The sequence below is a fragment of the Centruroides sculpturatus genome, unplaced genomic scaffold, assembly GCF_000671375.1.
Source record: "Centruroides sculpturatus isolate CEXI.00-Female unplaced genomic scaffold, Cexi_2.0 scaffold454, whole genome shotgun sequence".
Taxonomy (NCBI): Eukaryota; Metazoa; Arthropoda; class Arachnida; order Scorpiones; family Buthidae; genus Centruroides; species Centruroides sculpturatus.
This window is the reverse complement of record NW_019384681.1, coordinates 19,236-24,774: the sequence shown is the minus strand read 5'-3', so window position 1 is coordinate 24,774 and position 5,539 is coordinate 19,236. Positions and strand designations below refer to the sequence as shown.

General features: G+C 34.6%; 2 non-coding genes across 2 annotated transcripts; both read right to left on the bottom strand.

Moving 5' to 3' along the window:
- Positions 1–706: 706 nt before the first annotated feature.
- Positions 707–797, bottom strand: Trnai-uau. Its single transcript is given in 2 exon segments — positions 707–742; positions 760–797. It is a non-coding gene; the product is annotated as a tRNA-Ile (tRNA).
- Positions 798–1,696: 899 nt separating this feature from the next.
- On the bottom strand, positions 1,697–1,769 carry Trnav-aac. The gene has a single exon. It is a non-coding gene; the product is annotated as a tRNA-Val (tRNA).
- Between the last annotated feature and the right edge of the window lie 3,770 nt (positions 1,770–5,539).

Below are 5,539 nucleotides of genomic sequence, written 5' to 3'. Positions count from 1 at the left end.
TTTTAATTCATCTTCAATAAAGAACTTAAATACTTTTCTATATCAAAAATTTACATGGTTTTAGATACATTGTATATTAAAAATATAAATCTAGAATCATTCCTGTCTCGTTCCTTCTATTATCAGTGATAGACAAGGAACGAGATATGAAACTATCAACGAAACTATAGATTTGGCACTTCATATAGCACAGAGTGTTAAAAAAAATCAACACAAGAAACATGTCTCGAGTTCTAGAGACGATTCGAGATATATGCTGATCTACTTCTTTACGGGGAACCGCAATATTAAGCTTCCTATTACTACACAATTCTACCTAAATCTCGGCCAAGTACTGGAGGTACTGCGAATACAACCCCTACACTTTCAAATGCTCACTCTACTGTATCGACAGTTAGATATGTTGTTCCCCAAACAAAGGTAAAAAATTATATGTAAATTTTATTTTGAAATTTGTGTTTTATTGGTTTAAAATCATCTGTAATTCTTCAATATGGGTAAATATGTGAGTTTTCGACAACTAATGCATATTAAAAATTGAAAAATATATTACATCATAAATTTAAAAAGAACTTTATATATTGAAACTTAAATACATTACAGTCTTGATCATCTGATAAACTTGGGACTGAAATAATATCAGCCGGGCGCCCAGCCCAGCTAATCGACCGACAGCGAAAAGCAATTTTTAAAAAAATTTGTCACGTTCCCCAGGTGAGGCTCGAACTCACAACCCCGGCATAACTCACAAGTACTGCTTATAAGTACCGTGCGCTAACCAATTGCGCCACTGGGGACCGCAGTTTCGTAAACACATTAACAATTACCAACATTCTCCTTTGCGAACGAGAAACGATCTCGAACGACGCAAATTTTGGTGCACTGAGAATGCACCGAAATTTATGTCAAGTATTGCGAATTTTGGAAACAAGTGGGCGAAGCCCCTATCATGGAATAATTTGTTAGACTAAATTCTCAATTGTCGAATTTACAGCAAAGAGAACATTTGTTCAATGACTTATTTTATTTTTCATGGATGATCATTTCCTTATAGGTTATTCCCGTTCGTCACCACCAGGCTGAACCCTGGATGAGTAGGGAAAAAAGGTCCGCTTAGTGCCCACATGTCGTAAAGTTAAAGAAAATGATATATCATCAATGTAATTTTTCGTTTTATTTGATGAAATGAACGTTTTTTGAACTAAAAACGTTCATTTCATCAAATGCGTTTGCGTTTGCATTTCATCATGCGTTTGCAGATTGTGCTCTTGCACAATCTGCAAACGCAGTGATGCCTCGTCTGCAGGTTCACTCAGTAAAAATAAGTTTGCGTTTTATTGTGGCTACACGAATGAAGAATACTACTGCCTGAAGATTTCGACAAACACGCATCGAAGATTCTTGACCCAAAGTTACATGCTTAAAGTCTTGCATCCATTTTCCATTCTATACAGTGAATATGTTGATTTGCGGAAAGTGGATAATGAAAGTGGTTTAAGAATTATCATCATAAGGAGCAATCGTCGATTCTGTATCCGGCGCACTTCGCACCAATTCGAGCGACTTTAAGAAAGCACGGAGGTGCGGCAGGAAAGCGAGGTGCGTTTCGGTGAATTTGCTCAAAAATTTAAAAGGGCCGTCTACGGAACGACGAGCGGAGATTCACGCAAAAATCCGCGAATAAAAAAACGCATCTTGTGCCTGCCAGGGATCGAACCTGGGACCTACCGCGTGTTAGGCGGATGTGATAACCGCTACACCACAAGCACTTGCTTCAGATAGTTGTCAAATCTGATCAATAAGCACGTCTGGATTACGTCCAGCGTCCCGACCAGGAAGCATTTCACCCTGTCGGATTTATCTGTTACGGCGTTAAGCCACAATTCAAGACCCGACACATGCCAAACATTCAAGCGCATCGCATTTCGAAATTAAATTTAAACTTAATAATCATTCTTACGAATAGAGATGAAACAGGGATTACATCTGGTGCATTAAACTCCGAGCTTTCGTATCGAAAATACTCTTAATAACAAATAGTTCATTGCCCTTTTGTTCGCGGCTAAACAATTTATTTTCCGGTAATGATAAATTCGATTTTATGTTTAATCCAAATCCACGATATAACGGGGGTATACTGTATTTCATTGGCTTTGATCATTGTAGATATATTTGAGAGAGATAGCGTCATTAAATGTTTTTCTAATAATTAATTGAAATTATTATAGCTCTGAGTGATTTTTATTCCTGGGGATATTACATATTAAAATAATATTTTTTATTTAAAATTGTACTTATTCTTTACATTTTGATATTTATAAGTGAAATATAAATATATTTAAATTTCATGAATTTTTTCCTAGGTCAAACTTTAACTACAGCTTCTGTAATTCTACTGTTAATGTGTAATATCCTCTATTATCATATTTTATTAAAAACTTTTTATATTTTTAACTATTATAAAATGGCGAAAAGCTTAATTTTGAGGGTAGGGATGGGTTTTATAAAAAATTGTAAATGACTAATAACGAGTAAAATCGGACTAATAACGAGTAAAATCGTCATTAAGTCTGACCCTACACGACCTCCTTTATCTCCTCCCCCTCTACCTATAATCACCAAAATTTAATAACATCAATCTCCCTAATAAGCAAACCTCCTTGCAAAATTTCATAAATTTTCGACAAAAAGCACAGAAGTTAAGCTTCTAAGAGAGATTGCCCCCACACACTAACATACATACATACAGAAATTATTTCCGATTTTTTTTTTTGCATTTCCCGACGTTTCAAGGTGTCCTAAGTCCAAAAATGTAAAAATGTAGGAGGGGATCATTTTTTGCCGAAACGCCATACTTTCTCTCTGTATAACAGCCGGAAAAGTAAACATCAAACCTTCTATATCTACAAACCTTACTTAAATCGTAAATATCTTAACTTTCTCGATAAGATTTTACTCTCAATTATGGGATAATTAGATTTATAGAAAAAAAAGCACTGTTCCGAATACATTATAATTAGTTTCCACGACGATCGATGTACAATGCATTCGGAACTACTGTATTTCTAATGTATTTATATTAGTGTTGCAACGAATAGTATATTCGGCCTCAGGAGAGTGGCCGAATGGCCGAACTTTCGGCCAAACTATTCGGCTTGATTAACGCATGTAAGAAAATTGGCGCGCAAACCGCATTATGGCAAGGACACTGCTCTCTATTAGCCCACTGTCACTACGCTTCGCCAATCGCGTTAATTCTTGACAGTTCAGACAAGAGCGTCATGGCAGTATGTGATAAGTGATGACATCAAATGTGGATAATAATGAAATGGCCTACACGTGTAAATAACGGAAGAACAGAGAAGGGCCGCAAAGTGAAAATGTGAAAATAAATATGAAATTGAGTCGATAACATAATCGAACAGGTCGAGGCAACTTATTGGAGCGAAATTCGCGGCCGTGAATGCCAAACAATTGTTGTCATAGACTTCGGAAAGCTAAATGCTTGTAATGAAAGTCACTTAGCGTGCACGAGCGAAAGCCTGGGGTCGTTCGGGCTACCAAGCTGTTTCGAATCTGTGAAATCATAACTGTGACTTATACCGCCGTCCTATCTGTCTCTTTTCTCCGTTATCACCAGGATATGAGTCACGTAATTGCAAAATGGGAAATCTACGACGGAAAAGTGACGAATCGAAAGTATCGTGAGGGCGTATTATGATGTATGCATAGGCATACGTGGACTAGAGCGATAGAGGAAAGAGAAAGGGAAGAGCAAAGACGAGCGCTTAAAAAGAAGGATAGACAGGGTCAGATCCTCAGATGTGCGAGGATTCTCGAACGAATAGGTGTGTACGTGTGCTGATCTTTGTAATTATAAATTGTGAATACAAGTGACTAATATTATGTTCTTTTTTATTTTGTGCATGTTATAAGTTATAAATATAAACAAACAACACTAACCCGATAACATTAAATCAAAATGATTAATTTACTGTGTTTTTGTTATTTCTTACTCCTGTTTTTAGGTATTCGGCCGAATAGCGAAAAATAGGCCGAATACCGAATAGTAACCGAATATTCGTTACATCACTAATTTATATTATTGCATAATTGATATAAATATTATACAATCAAAAATTATTTAATGTATCATGATAAATATGTTCTTCAAATATAAACGAATAAGCATACATGGGCCCAGGGGTGTCATTTCCACTATGGAAGGTATGGAAGAGTCCATACCTCAAATATTGAAAATTTATAATTTAATGCAAGGCAAGCCAAGGCACTTGCTCCCTGTATGAAAACAATTTTTTTTCCTTGGATGTTGACCAATCGAACTCTTACTAATCCAAAGTATCAAAATTTTTCTAACTCTAAGCAATGCATCACTATTTTGTGAAAGTAGGGTCCTGCTTTCACAAAATTCCATACCTCAACTTTTAAAGAACCGACACCCATGCACGGGCCGTGTGTTTATGGATGGTATATACATAGGTGGTGTAGAAAGAGGAAGTTGTATGTATATAATAATATACACCTTGGCATCTAGCGGTTGGATTTTACTAATTATTTTATTATATGGAGAGATTATAATATAAATACAGTACTTTGAACAAACATATCTTTGTATGTCGGGACATAAAAATATGAATGTATTAATTGTTATTACTAAACAGTTGTATCAACTTAAAACTGTTGGTAACAACAGTTTTAAACACATACTTAAAGAGCTCCGTAATAGTAAACTTGCCCGCCACATATACTGCTGTGTAAGGCCTTTTTGTGCTCTTTTTTGAGCGGTAAAGGGCCTAAAACCACAAAAAGAAAGAAAAAAACATACTGCTATGCAAACACACAAATACGCTCAAAAATTCTCATACAGTATGAGTGAGTGAACCATTTTTTTATCTAACAGGTAAGAACTCTCAATGTGAAAATCAGAAAACTCGATTTCGATAACCACTTAAATAATTCTTTCAAAGAAGGGGGAAAAAATCACTTAAAAAACAATAAATTAACGGTTAATCTGTATGTCAGATACAGCAGTTAATTTTTTCCTCGTATTATTCAGGTCAAATTGATAGCTAGAACAAGTACTTATGAAATAAAAATATTTTTTACATAATACTTTAAGGATAGGCTAAAATTCAATAAAAACATGATTGTTTTAAATATTCCTTTTGCATTCATAATATTTTCAATTGAGTAATATTGTAGTAATATTACAATATTACTCAATTGAAAAATATTATGAGTACAAAATTGAGTAATACATACAGTTGTGTTGCATGTATACATAATATATAAATATACATATATAGCATATATAAAATTATCGTTGTCGTGCTATCAGTAACCAGCTGGGCCTCCAAAGACCAGGGCTTCGTGAATTGCACCGTCTATACTTAACTACATCCACTACTTATATAGGCTACAGTGATGTATAAAAATACTAATATATATATTACTCTGTATACTAATTAATATATATATATATATATTAATTAGTATACAGTAATATTACAATATTACT